The 19,823-nt window shown below is 34.1% G+C and overlaps 1 long non-coding RNA gene across 1 annotated transcript; it reads right to left on the reverse strand.

The window, feature by feature from the left end:
• Positions 1–1,935: 1,935 nt before the first annotated feature.
• LOC131646862 (uncharacterized) lies at positions 1,936–4,235 on the reverse strand. Its single transcript, XR_009297649.1, has 3 exons — positions 4,128–4,235; positions 3,869–4,028; positions 1,936–2,276 (listed from the first exon to the last, which is right to left on the reverse strand). It is a non-coding gene; the product is annotated as an uncharacterized LOC131646862 (long non-coding RNA).
• Positions 4,236–19,823: the final 15,588 nt, after the last annotated feature.

Here is a 19,823-nt window from a genome sequence, read left to right on the forward strand (position 1 = left end):
ATCATGATTATTATTATTATTATTACTATTATTATTATGTTATTTATTTGACAATTAGTAATAAAACATGTACTGAAATTAAAATATTTAAAAAACTATTTGAAAAAATCGTGTGACAATGAGTTAGAATATTATGTGATAAGTTGCTCACTTATTATTAAGATAGCTTGTAATATGTCTTTCTAAAATTTAAATATCACTAAGCTAGTAATAGGTATTTTTAAAATTATATAAGAAAAAGAGAATATAATTTAAAAAAATTCAAAATAAAAATATTTATATGATCCCTCATAGAAATTATTTTCAAGTAGTTTATCTATTTTCTTTGACTTTTTTGAATTATAAAGTATCGAAAAATATTTATAATTAAATACAATTTAGAAAATCTTATTTTAAGAGTTTTATTTTTTTGAAAAATTATGTAGTAATTTTTCATGTTACAATTTAACCACAAATATCTATGTTATAGAATTTTCAAATTTTTCTTAGATTAAAATAACAATTTTTTTAATAAAATCTAACAAATATATAATTAAAATATTGAATCTTATTAATCCAGCATGCATTCAAAAGATAGTAATTATCCTCATGTTCAGAAGGTAATAGTTATTTTTAACCACTTTGGAGTTAATTATTGATCAAACAAATACAAGTTAAAATAAATCATTTATAATATTATAATTAAATTTTTAATTGTATATATTCGTGATTTTTCTCCCAAACTAATTTAATATATACAATTTTATTATTTCTTTATTGATTCAGTTGAACAATGAATGGAGAATACAGATGTAATGCACAAGGATGTAACCAATCCTTTAATTCTCTTCAAGCTTTGCATGGGCATATGAGTGTTCACAAAGAAAATGATCCAAAACAATGTCCAAAATGCAATCGAATCCTTTCATCGGAAGGAGGTCTTAGAATTCATATGTCGAAGAAACATGGCGGATGGGAATATCATCCAGGAATTGATTTGAATCGTTTGCCTTAAAATATACATAAGAATTATGTATTATATTGATGAATAATTAAGATTTTATTTTATTGAAGTTTACGATCTTTATATTTAAAAGTTATATGATTTGATTAGTTGATTACATATTTTTAGATTTTATTATGTCAAGGTGCATCAAAGTGTGTATATATATATATATATATATATATATATATATATATATATATATATATATATATATCAATATTTATAATAAATAGTATAATAATATATTTTAACACATATTTCCTTTTAACTTCAAAATATATTGATATTGAAAAAAACATGTTCTACGAAAATAGCTATATCGCCCAAAAAGTAGAAAATTTGATTATTTTAGAATACAAAAAATACTAATATTAATATTACTATAAAATTTTGATAATAATATTAAAATTAATTATTACTAAATTTCTTTTTATTGCTTTTATGTCTTCAATTTTCACCCATATAAGATAGGGAATTAAACTTAGATTTTGATTAGGGTTTTGGGATTTCTATAGGTGAAATTATAAAATATTTTCATTGATAATGATGGTAATAAGATGAAATTTAATGTTGATTAGGATATTATATATAGACTAATTTATGAAGATTTATAATATATAGATATATGTGTCTTTGTAAATAAAAATTGTAACAAATTACTAATAATACTACTAAAATGTTGGAGCCATATTTTTATTTTGATTCAAAATCCCTTATTTTAAAATAAAATATATTATTAGAAATACATTAATTTTCTAAATTATTAAAAATAAAAACAGATTAAGATATGAAAATATTATATTTTATTGGTTACATTACTATTTTGATATTGGATTCATTAAATTTGTCCTCTTATTTTAAATTCAAATTATTCTAGTCTCCTCTCTCGTTTTTTGCATTGAAAATCAATGAGATGTTCATTTTTTAACTTATATTTTTATTTATAAAGTTCATCTTATTACCATCATTATCAATGAAAATATTTAATAATTTCACCTATAGAAATCCCAAAACCCTAATCAAAATCTAAGTTTAATTCTGTAACATCCCATACATAACTGACTAGTATATTATGCATGAAACGTTAAAAATTGATATTGAGTGCATACAAAAGCTATAGATATAGAAAGATCCATATTGATTACAACATGAAATTCTACTAGGAATAACAAAACATGTGTCTTCAATGGATCTGCACAGCGGAATGTCAAAACCAACGAGGTCTTCGAGCCAACACCACTTCAAGCCATCACTTCGAACTTGCTATCTATCAAAAGCTACTAAACTGCACCTGAAAAAAATATAAATTGATTGGGGTGAGATTACTAAATCTCAGTGAGTCCTCCTATCCTATGGGTCCACTCGGATCTACAGGGTACATGCATCAAAACCGAATCCACCATTGATCTGGGGTTTATCCTCACATCCAATACAAGTACGGAGCAAACACATGAATCGTCCACCATAGGAGTCATCATATCACAAGTATACAAACACGTATGCCAAAACCCATACCCGTGTACGGGGAATCCAGAAGCGCGTTAATGCCTCGACTAGGTTATAAAACACACCCTCGATGAATCACGCCCATGCCTATTGTCAAGAGACTTGTACAAGCACACCGCAAGATGATTAGACGGGTTCGCACAAGCCTAAATGGCTGCGAGATGACCTTAGCCTAATTGGCGTCATTGTCCCATTAACCATCTTCACGCACATGTGTTAACGCCGAGTACAAATACGCCATCTTGACACATGGGTCCATCGGGCGATAGCCTAGTGATGTAGCCTACATGGCACCACTAGAGATGGTTTACCTGTTATGCGTAGGCCTACTTGGTCGCATAACGCCACCATACCGAGCACGCAAGTGTGTTAACGCCAAGTGGGAAAAGCCTCAAGACCCTCACAAGCACACTGCAACGGTAGCTCAGGTGTGAGCCCAGGATCACACGATCGGGGTTGTCCCATTGATCACAAAGCCCGGGACATAACGCAACCTAGCCCCCGGCCCGCTTCGATTCAAGCATACACACGCATCAATCGCCAATCACACAAGCACACAATCCCAATTATTTAACCAAAACAACGGGCATCAACAATATGTTCATGTCTCATCACAATATGGCATTCACATTTAAACATAATGTAGCAATTAAGTGCAATGAGATTAATTCATTATAATCATGCATAATTCACAAATTAAAATTACCACATCCATAATCATATATGACATTAGCATGTTTAAATACCAAATAAACAAGTCTCACATGATAAATGAGACATCTGGTTCCCTTTACGGAACGAAACTGTTCTCGGGGAAAATAGCAACATTCAATTTCACTCGACAAGACACACTAAGTGGGTTTAAAATATAATTAAATCAAGCATTCTGGTTTGGGGACCAATTTAATTAGAAAGTACACGTCGATAGCTTTCCAACGATATAAAGTTTGCGCGAAACGGACTTACGACGCAAAAGTTACGAATTTCCGAAGTTTGCTGATTTTTCCCCCTGCGCCCAGGATAACCGATTACCCAAACTCAGTAACCGATTACTGGCACTAAAAACAGTCCAAAATTGCATTTTTAACAGAGTAATCGGTTACCCAAAGACCCGTAACCGAATACCCTGTAGCATAATCAATTTTCTGCGTTTTAAAAGCTCTAAACCAGTTCCAAACACCCTATAATTGATTCCCTACACTTGCAAAACAGTCCCAACGAAATTGCATCATATAAATACATTTAGGAACATCAGCATGCAAGTATTATATCACAACAACATAGTTAGCATCATTGATTCATGGTTTACTCACAATCCCTAAATCCCAAATAGAAACCCCAACATGCAAACCCCATAGTTTCTAACTAAGGACTCACCTTGAATCAATGGAGCTTTGGATGATGAACATGCTGCAATTGAGCTCCTAACTTGACCAAAACTCCAACTCCAAATTCATCAAACATGTATCCACTCTTTAACACACAATCAGCATGCATGTCCCAACTTCAAGCTTGTTTTTCTCCTTCAAAACAGAAGCTATGAATGCGAACCATATATGCAAATAGAAGAGAATTTCGGTAGCTTTTCAACGAGACCAGAATTGTTACGATCGGAGTTACGAGCAGAGAGTTATACCTGATTTAGTGGAGGCTGCCATGGAATACGAAAATGGAAAAGATGGACATGATTCTTCTTTCTCCCACTAACTTCTAAGCTCTTCTTTCCCAAAATTCTGGTTTGGTAGTGACAAGTATGGGTCTTCACCAAAACAAGACCTAATATTCCATGCATTTATTCTTTAGTGCCCATGATGCCCTCCAACTTAGTGTTAATTATCATCATGCCATATGGTTGCATCCCAACTAAACACATGTGATTCTAACTACTCCACTAATTCTTGTTATTAATCATTCTTTAGATTAATAGAGAATAAGACCAATGCTCTCTCTGTAATTATCATTTACTCATTTAAATGATAATTATCGGTCTCGAAGGATCGGGATATTACAAATTCCCTATCTAATATGGGTGAAAATTGAAGACATAAAAGCAATAAAAAGAAATTTAGTAGTAATTAATTTTAATATTATTATCAAAATTTTATAGTAATATTAATATTAGTATTTTTTGTATTCTAAAATAATCAAATTTTCTACTTTTTGGGCGATATAGTTATTTTCGTTGAACATGTTTTTTTCAATATCAATATATTTTGATGTTAAAAGGAAATATGTGTTAAAATATATTATTATACTATTTGTTATAAAATTTGATATATATATATATATATATATATATATATATATATATATATATATATATATATATATATATATATATATATATATATATATATATATATATATATATATATATATATATATATATATATATATATATATATATATATATATATATATATATATGAGGAGGGACATATTTACTCCAAGAGTAAGTGTTGAACGCTTACTCCAAATCTTAACCATTGATTTTCATTAATCTAACGGTTTTAATTAATCATTTAATCTAATTATTTTTGGAAATATTTTTTAAATAAAACTTTAATTAAAACCGTTGGATTAATGATAATCAATGGTTATGATTTGGAGTAAGTGTTGAACACTTACTCTTGGAGTCAATATAACCCTCCTATATATATATATATATATATATATATATATATATATATATATATATATATATATATATATATATATATATATATATATATATATATATATATATATATATATATATATATATATATATATATATATTCAAGTATTAATGTTTTTTTAAATGTTGTTAAGAATTAAAAATTAAAAATTTCATAATGCTACCATAGACCCACTTGTTTTTATGAAGGTCTATTTTAGCAACATACATCTTAGGGTGCATTTAAGTATTTGTCTATTTTAACAACATGTACCTTAAGGTGCATTTAACCATTTTGTAGTTAAAGCTTACTAAAATAGACATTCATAAAAATAAGTGGGTGTACGTTATCAAATCCAATATATATTATTTATATTTAATATTAAAGTATTAATGTTTTTTTAAATGTTGTTAAAAATTAAAAATTAAAAATTAAAAATTTCATAATAGAAAATGAAGAAAATAAAAATTGTTTAAAATAAAATAAATGAATAGATTTTGCAAATTGATTTAAATTAAGAACCAACTACTTTATGATATTTATTGAACACGAGGAACTCATTTTCAAAGAGAGGTAGTTTGCTTTGTTGAATTTAGTTTCCTCGGTTAAAATTCTATAATGGTTTATTTATAATGTGGGAAAGAAAACTCATGCATATCTGAATTGGTGGAATAACCACACAAAAATTCTCTAATAGTTTATGCATAAGGTGGCAAAAACACTCATGTTATGTATATGTAAATTGGTGGAATAATAATTTAAGTTGCACTATTAAAATGGTCAATTTTGTCATGATCTAATGCAAGTATAATCCTTTGGAGGCACTTTTCCCCACTAACTTATTTATTTAATAGTTATTGAAGAATTTTCGTTTTATTCTTATTTTTATTAAAACTTAAGTATTGTTAATAAAAAATACACTAAAAAGTATTGAAGATAAAATAAAAAAATAATTATAGTTAAATACACACAAAATTTTATAGTGTTGAAGATTAAAAAAATGAAACAATGTTTTTAATAACTTTTAAATGGCAAAATACTAATCTAAGAAAATATTATGTTCTGGAAATACCAGCATTGCCCTTCTGGTTCCACGGCTTGCTATCTGGATGGCCTAACTAAATTTATTTATTTCCTTGCACAATATCAGCTGGACTTCAAATAGCTTTCCTTTCTATTTTTTTTCTTCCCAATTTCTACTATATCTCTATCTTTTTTCTCTTTGCTTCAACTTCTTCTTTCTTCCAACTCTCTCTCTCTTTTTCTCTTTCTATTTCATCCATCTTTTTATTGTCTAATACGAACCTTTTGGATTTAGGATTGGCAATTTAATGCAAGGACAAACAATGGAGAAGAAGAACAACTTTTTTTGGATCCATTACAACCTTCTTGACCTTTTAATGGAGCTAATATTTTTTCCAGATCTATTTTTACTCACAACCTCCCTGCTTCTACTCATTCGTCTTCATCAATATTTTATTCATCTTTTTCATCGTTAATATGTGATGCTTCTGAGTTTAATGTTATGGTTTGATGAGATTAATAGAAAAAAGTTATCATTTTTATGGTTATTGTTTCATTAAAAGTTATCATTTTTATAGTTATTGTTTTGAAAAAAGTTAACATTTTTATCATCGTTAGTCTTTATGTTGATTTTTCTGATTCTGCTTCGTCTTTGTGTTATTATTTGTTGGTTTTTTTTATAGTGGTGTATAGTTTTGCTGCGTGAATCTGTGGTGGCGGCAGAATGTTTCCGGCGCTGAGTGTGGTTGTGGTTGGATTTGAAATGGTTGTTATATTTTATTGATTGAAATGTGTATCGTCTACACTTTTATGATTTCTTTTTAATTTTTTTTAGCTTGCAGATCTACTAACTTCTTCATTAGATTTCATTTTTCATTCTTTATCCACCAAAAAATCTGCTTCTGAAACTTGTATAAGAGTTTGAAGAATAGAATATTGATAGCAAAGAGAAGAGAAATGGAGTAAAACATGAATCACTTCTCCAAATACTACAAAAAAATAGTTAGCTGGATGAGCATTTCTCCATTTAAACAAGTTTTTCTTAAAGCATTTTATGTCAATGAGTAAATACTATTTGCAAGATTGTCAAATGGTTGATTTTTATTTTGTACTTCTGTAATTTGTTATCGTGCTTCAAAGAGAGAGAGAGACATGCATAAAAAATGCAATGGCCTTCTACTGGTTCTTCTAAATTCTGGTTTCAATTTTTAAGGAACAAAAAAATTATGAACATTTATTATTATAATAAATAAATATAAATGAAAAGCTGTTATAGATGTATAACCATTAGACAAGGATCATGGTTTAGGCAATAGACTTTGAATAGCTTATCAAAAAATAAAAAAATACTAATAGGCTTTGAATAATTTGCCTGACAAGAAATTATAAATACACGTGTCACATAATTTCCTGACCATTTGCGGTCTCAAGAAACTAGGGAATAGATGTGTCACAAATATTACTATTAAATAGATTAAATCTAATTTATAAACTAGATTGTATGTTACCACAACATGAAATAGTAAATTTATATGGACTAGACTAGACCATATATATAGTTTTGATTGGACCGTATAAAATGTTGTCACAATAACCTTTTATGCTGCACTCTAGAGCCTAAAAAAATAAAAATAAATAAAAGACACCCTTAACTTTTAAGTTTCAAGTATATTTCTCTCTATTTTATAAATAATATTTTTCAATTTTAAAAACTAAAATGTAGGATTAAATTAAATCTAAAATAAATAATTTTAAATTGCTTTTACATTATTTTTTAATAAATAATTTTATTTTTTATTTTAAAAAATATCCCTTTATTAATATGTTAAAAATTTTATTTAATATTCTCAAGTCTTTTCTTTTATCATAATATTGGTGCAACATGTTTTCATGCTATTCCAGTCTCACATTTCTTCATTATCTCGTCAGAAGATTCTCTCTTAAAAGTACTCTATTTTTTAATTGTTTTCCACCTTTTATGATATATCTCATAAAAGTGTCTTTTATATGATGTCTTTATTTTAATGTCATATATATAGAATAACATTTTCAGTGTTTTAAAGGAGTGAAATGAAAAGGTGAGAAAGATAACTTCATCTTCTTCTTTCATTAACCATTTCTTTCTCTCTATAAGATCCAACTACTTTTAAAAATATTTATATCTCATTGATTTGAATATTCAATCATTTATATCAACCACCTTGTGTTTTGTATGTGAGTTAAAGAGAAAGGAGAGAGATGAAAGTGGACATAATTGTATAGTGAATGTAACAAATAAACTAGTGCGATACCCGTGCATGCGCACGGGTACGTGTTGGTGCCGTGTTGTAACACCCCATATTTTCATTAATTGATTTAAATTGGAATTAAAATTATTTATTTGAAATTATTTGGCATTTGATTGGATTTAATTGAAGAATTATGAAAAAGGAGGTTATTGGGCCAAATGTGGTGTTAGTAAAGAGGGGGTGCTATGTTAGTAGGCCTTTTACTAAATTAAAATCTATTTTTCATAAAATAAGGAATTGAGGAAAAAAGGAAAATAGATGTGGAAGAGAAGCAGAAGAGTAGAAGTGCTGATACGTGAAAGAGGAACAGAAGAGGAAGAGGGCTAATCAAGATCCTTGGCTAAGGTAAGGGGGGACTCTTCCGGTTAACATCTTTTATCGTATTGTAGATAATAAGACTGATTTAGATGCATTGTTTGTGTCAATTGGTTATATGATGGATTGGGGTTGGGATGATTTTGAGGGGAATTGTACGATTTGATGAATTGTATGATTATATGATTGTTATGATGATGAAATGATCCTCTTTGTTTGTTATCTTTGTGTTATAACATGTATGTGGCTGATATGGTGGTGTTTGAGGTTCATGACATAACTTGGTTTGGTTTTGGGGATTTGAGGGTAAATCCTGTAATGCTGTCAATTGCGATGGGAGCTCTGACTTTTGCCAGTTCGCGCCGCGAAGGTAGGTGCGCGCCGCGAAGGCGTAGTGATTTTCTCGTTCCGCGCCGCGAACCTTTGTTTGCGCCGCGAATGCGTGTTTCCATTCGTTACGCGTTGCTAACTGTGTGTGGCGCCGCGTGCTGTAGCGATAATTATTTTTTTTTGAAAAATGTAAAAATGTGTAACTTTCAAACCGTAAGTCCGTTTTAGACGCCGTTTTGGACGTTGTTCCTTAAATTGAATGTTCTACCATATAAAATAAATATAACAACAATAACTTGATTTTATTTTGAAAAGTATCGTTTTCTTCAAATCTGGTTTACTCTTGTTTTGCATAAATGATGAGGTGCAATGGTTTGTTGTTTGCATAATTGAATATGTGCAATGATGGGTGTTGTTATAATATGATTGCTCCTGCTTGTTATACAAATGGATGTTGTTCATGGTAACTATGGTTATCATGTATTTTGATGAATGATGAGGTAGATACTCTATCGTGGATGAGTTGCTTTGTTGTACTTGGTACGCGATTGTGAGGGGTGCTATTGTTGTGCACTGTATAATGATTGATTTACCTGCTATGATGTTGTGGTTGTAATTGGTGTTTGTTATACATATATTGTTGATGTAAAATATATATTTTATTATGGTTGAGAAACAACATAACTGTGTGTGGCTGTTGATTATTGTGGTGGTTGATGATTATGATATCTGGTTGATTAATGTTAATGATGAGCATGTTATGGTTGATACATGCATTTCATAATCATGTTGTGAGTTGTATCCCTTATGGTGGTGGGACAGCGGTAGCTAATTCCCATTGTGTGGAATTGGTGAGAGAAGTAGCCGAATCTTTATGGTGGTGGATCGGTGAGATGGGTTATCCCATATTTGGTACCACATGCATATAGTTGCATTTGCATTAGGTTGTTGTGTATAATTATAACATGAATGGAAGATTGTCCAATGTTATAATATTTGATGATGGTGTAATTGTTATGGTGTTGTCTTTTGATAATGTATTCTATTGTTGTTGTGTTGATAAGTACTTCCTGACAATCTGAATATAATGAAATTGGATGAATAATGTGACTATGATGTGTTATTATTTATGATTCGATAACATTTGTTAATTTTGAATAAGACTCACCCTTACTGTTGATATTTTCAGATTGAGGATAGCGGCTTTCGGCTCGGTGAGGATTAGCTCATGAGTCAGTTTGTTTAGTATAGCGTCGGTGTCATGCTCTGATATTGTAACACTGGGGGGAACGCTAGTTTAGAGTTTATGGTGATACTCTATTTTGTTGTTATTGGAGTAATTTTGTGAGATATTGCATATATGATGTTATGCTTATCCGTTGATTAATGTTCCGCTGTGTAGAAGCATAATTTTGTTAAATGGATGATTCGTTCTTAAGTGAAGCATGACAATTGATTTATAGTAAATTGTTTTTAATTAAATTGTGGCACCCTTGTTTTCATGTTTACTCTGAACTATTTAATAAATTTTCGCGGGGTTTAGAAGGGTGTTACAATAGTGGTATCAGAGCAGGTCGGTCCGTCCGGCCAATATTCGAGTCAGTTGAGTTGCACGACGGTTGAATACTGTCGGCATATTATCCCTTGGTACGCGACATGTGAGTGAATCACTGTCGGTACTTGGTTGTTTGTTGCGGAGGTTGGTTGAAACAAGTGGGGGAGAAGCTTCGCTTCTCGGTTATCTTTCAGTTGCAAGATGATTGATTCAGTAGGTTGTTGTTGGCAACAGTGCAAGCGTTGTTGGAGTTTGTTGTTTCCCGAATTGAAGGTGACTTAGAATTAAGACTTGACTGGTATTTGAGTTGGAACATCTTGGGGGAAGATGATTAGAGGTAATTGATGATTGTTTAGAGAGGGAAAAATTAGAGAGTTGCAATGTGTCAGCTCTGCTGGTGCTGCGAAGTTGTCAGTTGAGTAGCCTTGGGTCTTGGAAGAGGATCATTGCAAGTTTGCAAAGAGGATTGTTGTCGTGATATTTCAGAAATCGCACTTCGGCAATGGGATGTGTTGCTCAAGTCATAAGAATGTTTGGAAGTGAAGAGATATGATAAGGGGCTGTTTGGAATATGATCGAGTTGAAGAGAATGAGTTTTGGAGTGAGATTTTCGTAAGCAAAACGCAGGAAAATTGCTGAATAGTTGCAGAACTTCGAAAATTCATAACTAGAGTTCTGGACATCCGATTTGAGTTCCGTTTGAAGCGTTGGAAAGCTAACGAGATGAAATTTGTTATAAAAATAGTTTCAGCAGCTGTAACATAATTAATTGTCACAGAGTGACGTTGGAAAGAGGTGAAGTTGCGGGTACTCTTGTTCTTATAACTAGACTTGTTTATTGGTACTGCACGGGATGTCAGTGTCAGCGTTGAATGGATTGAAGGAATAATTAGAAAGTTTGTTGAGGAGTAATTTTAAGAATTGAATTTACCAATTGAGGAGTTTTGGATATATCGTATAGAGTGTCGCTGCATGATGTCAGTGTTGCATTTTTCGGGCAATGATTGGAAAATTCATATCTTGAGTTCCGAGTGTCGGATTAATGTGCCGTTTGAACCTACGAGGAGGAGGGATTATGTTCTACTTTATGGAAGATTTATAAATACAGTAGAGTGACCCTATGAGGAGAGGTTCTGAAGTCGGTTATGGAAGCGTGAAACTTGTTGAATAAGAATGCCTAATACCGCGATTGTTTGAAACGACGTGGGGTAGAACATGTTGTTGATGAATAAGTTAATGAGAGGTTCGGTAATAAAGATGACTTGGGTACCGATGGATTTTAGTGAGAAGCGAATTAGTAGTAAAGATGGAATAAACTTTAGAACTATTGGAATCGTATTTATGATGGCAAGGTAACGATAAGTATAAAAGAAGAATTTTAGAGAATTTCTGACACTTATTGAATGTAAGGAAGACTTTGTTGATATGTCGAGTGGGATGATATTTGGGCATGAAAGATGTCATAGAATTTGGAGTAAAACCACGAGTTATGAATGTTGTGTTACTGCGTTGAGTAGGAAGTCTTTAAATATGTTGGTGCTAATGGTGAATGAGTTGGATTTGATTGGACAATTTTGAGACTTGAGTTGGTATGTGAAGGCACTCCTAATAGTGTTAGATTGGGTATGCTAAAGATGACTAATGGCATTCTTGACGAGATTAGAGAAGGTCAGCAAGATGATGTGAGTTGATCGATAAGTTGACTTTGAATTACCAAGGTAAAGGCGGTGAATTCAGAATCGACGAGAATAATATAATAAGGTTAGTGATTGAATTTGTGTTCCTGATGTTTTGGACTTCGGAAGAATATTCTAGAAGAAGGACACCGTATTGAATTATTGAACTATGACGATGTTAATGAGTTTGGGTGCAAACTCGGAAATGGACACTATTATGTAGTAACGACGGTTTATGCTTAAATATGATTTCCAACTAATATTGACAAATTTAGGACTTGATCACCCTAAATCTCTTGTTGGTAGTGGACGGAAATCATATAGATGGGATGAACTTGTTTTGTTACCTTAATGGTTTAAGATGTGATGAATACTAAGCCGTGAGAATAATCACTCGCTATGTTGTGTGAACTTATGAAGAAGTGAATATGGAAGAGTGCAACATGAGGGGAAAATGACTTAAAATGGGTAATCAGAGTCGCGCAGCGAAAGTGCGATGTGGAGTAGTGTTATGAGTACTACTTGGGAGAAGTGAGGAATTAATATGTCAGGAGCCTACATAGAGAATATGTATTGATCTATATGTTGGATTTAGAATCCAGTGGATGTAAGGATGTCGTGTCGGAGAATTATAAATCTTTCGATTAATTGCCGAGATGATGAATATGTTATTATGGTTGTACGTAGTTAACGAGTATGTATTCGGCGAAATTAAAACGAAGAGTTGATGCTATATGATGCTGTCATAACTTTGTGCTGTTAATAAGGTGATATTGTATATTCCAGATATAATGAGGAATTATACTCCATGAAGGACGAAGTTGATTTAATTCTTAAAGAAGAGTGGGATTCAGTCTGAGCTATTATGTAAGCAATGGTGTATTGAGGCTGACGAGTGTGATTATAACTACTTGTGTGTACTCATTCCGATGGTGGGAAAGTTTTAATAGATGTAGTAACTCAGAAATTTGCTTTAGTACGTGTAAGTATTGTGGAGTGGTAAATTAATACCATGGATGGTAAAGAATGACTCTTGAACGAATGAGTAAAAAGGGCCAGAGTTGGGTATGACTCAGAAGTCTAATTGGTAATGATGGCTGTAATGAGTAATCAGAATAGTGAAGCAAAAGCGGAATGTAACGTGTTGGATAATTGATGGTGTGACTTAAGAGGAGACAGATAATTGGAATTCAATGGTGTAGGAATATGATTATTGAGTTTCTCGAAGGAAACAGTTGGTGAAAAGTATAAGTATTATTTTATCGCTCAGATGGAAGAGTGTGTCTAAGGTTGGTACGTTCGTATATGGAATGCATGGCTGTAGTGTTGATCAGGTGTGATCATACCACGGGTTGCATGATTATATTATTCAGTTATTGGGCGTATTGTATGGGTTACACCTTAATATACTATTGTTGTTAACCTTTTGGAGGTATAACGAGTAGTACACCTTTGGGCAGTCAAATGCGGCGTAAGAGCTGAGATTGAATGCGTGAGATGTGCTTTCTGTTGGTTATATTAGATGAATTTGAGGATTGAAGACCAAAAGTTGAAGTAATTGCGCGGTAAAGAGATAGCATTGGTCAGAGTGGCTTAGGGAGGACCAATCATGTGGTAATGTTAATTGGGAGATGGAGAGTCAGGTGAAGGACTCATATGCGAGCTGGTTGCTTGAAGTATGTTTTCGAGGACGAAAACTCTTTTAGTGGGGGAGAGTTGTAACACCCCATATTTTCATTAATTGATTTAAATTGGAATTATAATTATTTATTTGAAATTATTTGGCATTTGATTGGATTTAATTGAAGAATTATGAAAAAGGAGGTTATTGGGCCAAATGTGGTGTTAGTAAAGAGGGGGTGCTATGTTAGTAGGCCTTTTACTAAATTAAAATCTATTTTTCATAAAATAAGGAATTGAGGAAAAAAGGAAAATAGATGTGGAAGAGAAGCAGAAGAGTAGAAGTGCTGATACGTGAAAGAGGAACAGAAGAGGAAGAGGGCTAATCAAGATCCTTGGCTAAGGTAAGGGGGGACTCTTCCGGTTAACATCTTTTATCGTATTGTAGATAATAGGACTGATTTAGATGCATTGTTTGTGTCAATTGGTTATATGATGGATTGGGGTTGGGATGATTTTGAGGGAAATTGTACGATTTGATGAATTGTATGATTATATGATTGTTATGATGATGAAATGATCCTCTTTGTGTGTTATCTTTGTGTTATAACATGTATGTGGCTGATATGGTGGTGTTTGAGGTTCATGACATAACTTGGTTTGGTTTTGGGGATTTGAGGGTAAATCCCGTAATGCTGTCAATTGCGATGGGAGCTCTGACTTTTGCCAGTTCGCGCCGCGAAGGTATGTGCGCGCCGCGAAGGCGTAGTGATTTTCTCGTTCCGCGCCGCGAACCTTTGTTTACACCGCGAAGGCGTGTTTCCATTCGTTACGCGTTGCTAACTGTGTGTGGCGTCGCGTGCTGTAGCGATAATTATTTTTTTTGAAAAATGTAAAAATGTGTAACTTTCAAACCGTAAGTCCGTTTTAGACGCCGTTTTGGACGTTGTTCCTTAAATTGAATGTTCTACCATATAAAATAAATATAACAACAATAACTTGATTTTATTTTGAAAAGAATCGTTTTCTTCAAATCTGGTTTACTCTTGTTTTGCATAAATGATGAGGTGCAATGGTTTGTTGTTTGCATAATTGAATATGTGCAATGATGGATGTTGTTATAATATGATTGCTCCTGCTTGTTATACAAATGGATTTTGTTCATGGTAACTATGGTTATCATGTATTTTGATGAATGATGAGGTAGATACTCTATCGTGGATGAGTTGCTTTGTTGTACTTGGTACGCGATTGTGAGGGGTGCTATTGTTGTGCACTGTATAATGAATGATTTACCTGCTATGATGTTGTGGTTGTAATTGGTGTTTGTTATACATATATTGTTGATGTAAAATATATATTTTATTATGGTTGAGAAACAACATAACTGTGTGTTGTGAAAAACGATACCAATAACAAAGTATAATAGGGAATTAGGGAAGAGAATAAGAACACAAGAATTGGTTATAACTGCTATTCTTTTACTTTCTCTTAAAACAAGATTACAAGTTTACAAGATTAACAAATAACCTCTCTCACCCTAAATTAGGATTTGCAGCTTTTCAATGATGAGAGACTAGTATGCTATTTATAATAAAACCTAACATACTAACTAATGGGCTTTTTCAGCAAGGCCCATTACACAAGCCAACTTAATAAACAAGCTAACTTAACAAATTAGGGTTTAAACACTAAAACCTAATTTAACATGCTAACAACTCTAGCATCTTCGACATCTGCATGCTAGACCCATCTTCGACTACAGCATGCACACTTCGACACCAGCATGTGAACAATCCTTCGACTTCATGCTTAACCCTGTCGAACTGTCGAACCAAGAAGCTACCCTTCGACAATACTAGAGTTCGATCCAATATCTCATAAATCTCCACCTTGGACCTAACTCTACAACGTCAAGGAACAAACTAGCTTTCTTCATGCAGCTTTATCAACTGCATACAGTGGAAAAACTTGCAACTCGGCAATGTCTTGGTGATCATATCAGCAGCATTGTCTTCAGTCGAAACCTTCAGCACTTGGACTTCTCCACGCTCGATTACTCCTCTGACAAAATGCAGCCTCACATCAATGTGCTTAGTTCGCTCATGATAGGCTGAATTCTTCGACAGGTGTATTGCACTTTGACTATCACATTTAACAGTGATACCTCGACCTTGAAGTTTCAGCTCCTTCGCAAAACCTTCAAGCCACAATGCTTCTTTCATAGCTTCAGTTAGGGCAATATATTCCGCTTCAGTGGTTGATAGAGCAACAACCTTCTGAAGTGTTGCTTTCCAACTAATTGCAGTGCCAAACATAGTGAAAACATATCCAGAAATAGATTTTCTGGAATCCATACAACCTGCATAATCAGAGTCGACATATCCTTCTATTACTGCTTTACTATCTTCACCCAAGGCTCCACCATAAATTAGGACTCTATTCAGAGACCCATTTATGTACCTTAAAATCCACTTCAATGCTTGCCAGTGAGCCTTTCCAGGATTCGCCATGTACCTGCTTACAAGACTGACTGCGTAAGCTATGTCGGGTCTAGTACAGACCATAGCATACATCAAAGAGCCGACTATATTAGCATATGGGATGCTATTCATATAGGCTCTTTCGACATCAGTACTGGGACACTGATCAATACTCAGCTTGAATTGAGGGTTTGTTGGAGTCACAACTGGCTTCGAATTTGACATACCATACTTTTCAAGAATCTTCCGTAGATATGCCTCTTGAGATAAGCATATCTTCGACTTCTTTTTATTTCTCCGAATGTCAATTCCAAGAATCCTGGAAGCAGCTCCCAGATCCTTCATATCGAACTCCTTATTGAGTTCAGCCTTCACCCTCATCACATCTTCAACACTGTTGCTTGCTATGAGAATATCATCCACATAAAGCAACAAAATAACAAATGAATTACCAGGTCGAAATCTGAAGTAAACGCAGTGGTCGAACTGACTTCTAATGAAACTTATGCGTGCCATGAACTTGTCGAATCTCCTATTCCACTGTCGAGGAGATTGTTTCAGCCCATACAAAGATCTCTTTAACTTGCACACATAATCTTCCTTCCCCTTTTCGACATACCCTTCAGGTTGCCTCATCAGGATCGTTTCATCTAGATCACCATACAAGAACGCAGTCTTCACATCCATCTGTTCCAGTTCAAGATCGAACTGTGCCACCATGGCAAGCAACATTCGAATGGACCTATGCTTCACAACAGGAGAAAACACATCATTGAAGTCGACACCTTCTTTCTGAGTGAAACCCCTTGCAACTAACCTTGCCTTGTATCTTTTCGACGTCACTCCTTCAATTCCTTCCTTAACTTTGAAAATCCATTTACAGCTGACTAACCTTGCCCCATCAGGTTTCTTGATCAGTTCCCAAGTATGATTATCATGAAGAGATTTCATCTCATCATCCATGGCCTTCAGCCATTCAGTCTTATTTCGACTCCTCATAACTTCCTTATAGTCTCTAGGTTCTTCGTCTAGAACCTCACTTGCAGAGATTAAGGCATAAGCTATAAGATCTGCATATCCAAGTCTTTGAGGTGGCTTGATGACTCTTCTCGACCTATCTCTCGACAATAGGTAGTCATCGTCAGTTTCCTCAACTTCAGCATCTTCTGGTTCTTCTTCGACTTCATCTAGGATATGCAATTCAGCATCAACATGCTCCACCTCAACAGGAATCTCTACCTGCTCCAGCTCTTCGTCAGATGTTTCTGTACTTCGACCAACATCATCAGTTTTCTTAAAAGCCATTTCAGCTTCATTGAAAACTACATCTCGATTGGTGATACACCTTATGTGACCTGGCTCTAGGCACCATAGCCTATAAGCTTTGACTCCTTCAGGGTATCCCATGAACATGCATTTCAGAGCTCTAGGTTCGACCTTGTCTTGCCTAATGTGAGCATAGGCTATGCAGCCAAATACTCTCAGTTTGTCGAGATCTGGTGGATGTCCCGACCAAACTTCTTCAGGTGTTTTCATATCTAATGCTGTCGAAGGACATCTGTTTATCAGATATGTTGCTGTCGAAACAGCCTCAGCCCAGAACACCTTCTTTAAACCGGCACTAGTCAACATGCATCTGACTCTCTCCAAAATAGTTCGATTAAACCTTTCAGCCAAACCATTTTGCTGTGGAGTACCTGCAGTAGTTCTATGCCTTGCAATACCAGAGGCAGCACAAAAACTGTCGAATGCCTCATTGCAAAATTCAAGGCCATTGTTGGTTCTCAACCTCTTGACCTTTCTGCCAGTCTGATTTTCAACCAGAGTCTTCCAACTTTTGAAATTCTCAAAAGTTTCATCCTTAGTCTTCTGGATGAATACCCATAATTTTCTGGAATAATCATCTACTATGGATAGAAAATACCTTGCTCCTGAATGTGATGGACACCTTGCAGGCCCCCAAAGATCAGCATGGATGTAATCAAGGGATCCATGTGTTCTTTGTTTGCCTTTGTTGAACTTCACTCTGCAAGATTTTCCAAGTACACAGGGTTCACAAAACTTCAGCTTTTCGACTTTGTCTCCACCAAGCAGATTTTGTTTCCCTAATTCGACCAGACCCCTTTCACTGACATGGCCCAATCTCATGTGCCAGATTTCTGTTTTCGACAAAGGTTTCGTGGATGCAACATTTGTCGAACCACTTACAACTTCAGCCTCAAGGGTATACAAGCCTTGTTTCTTCACGCCTCTCAAGACTTCCTTCGAACCCTTCATGACTCTTAGGATACTTTTCTCTCCTTGGAAAACATATCCTTTCTTGTCGAATTCACCAAGAGAAAGCAGATTTCTCTTCAAATCAGGAACATACCTGACTTCAGTCAACAACCTTATTGACTCATCATGGAGCTTGAATCTCACAGATCCAACACCTGCAATCTTGCAAGCCTTGTTGTTTCCCAGCAATACTGATCCACCATCTTGATCACATAATTCCTCGAACAAGTCTTTGTTTGGAGTCATGTGCCAAGTGCAACCTGAATCCATAATCCACTCCTTCTTAGAGTCACTGCTTGAAACCACAAGAACATCAGATGATTCGAAATCATCTTGAACAATGGCAGCGTTGCCATTATCCTTACCTCCATGATATTTCAAGCGTTCAGGGCACACCTTTCTTGTGTGACCCTCCTTCTTACAATGGTAGCATCGAATGCCAGATGCTTCGCCACTGTAAATCTTCGACTGGCTTTTGCCTTTCTTCTTGTCGAACTTACCATCCTTTCGTAAGAGTTTTCCTTTAACGGCCAAACCTTCGCCAACAGTCGAAGGTTTATGCTCCTTTCGTTCATTCAAGTCCTTAGAGTACAAGGCTGATTGAACTTCTTCAAACGTCAGGGACTCCCTTCCATACAAGAGAGTTTCTTTGAAGTGAGCATGTGATCGAGGCAAAGAACACAATAGTAACAGCGCTTGATCTTCATCATCGATCTTCACATCAATATTTTCAAGATCAAGAATCAGCTTGTTGAACATATCCAACTGCTCAGCCAATACTTTGTCTTCAATCATCTTGAATGAATACAAAGCTTGCTTCAGGTAGAGTCGATTTACCAGCGATTTGGTCATATACAAACTTTCAAGTTTCACCCATAACCCTGATGCCGTCGTCTCCTTTGATACCTGCCGGAGAACCTTATCACCAAGGCTCAACAGAATTGCGCTGTGTGCTTTCTCGATCATAGCTGTCTTCTCCGCTGCCGTTAATGCAACATTCATGGCTGCCTCTCCCTTCAACGCTTCCAAACAACCCTGCTGAACCAGTAGGGCTTTCATCTTCAAGCGCCACAGACCGAAATCATTCACTCCGGTGAACTTTTCAATC

The sequence above is a fragment of the Vicia villosa genome, linkage group LG2 (genome assembly GCF_029867415.1).
Source record: "Vicia villosa cultivar HV-30 ecotype Madison, WI linkage group LG2, Vvil1.0, whole genome shotgun sequence".
Classification (NCBI taxonomy): Eukaryota; Viridiplantae; Streptophyta; class Magnoliopsida; order Fabales; family Fabaceae; genus Vicia; species Vicia villosa.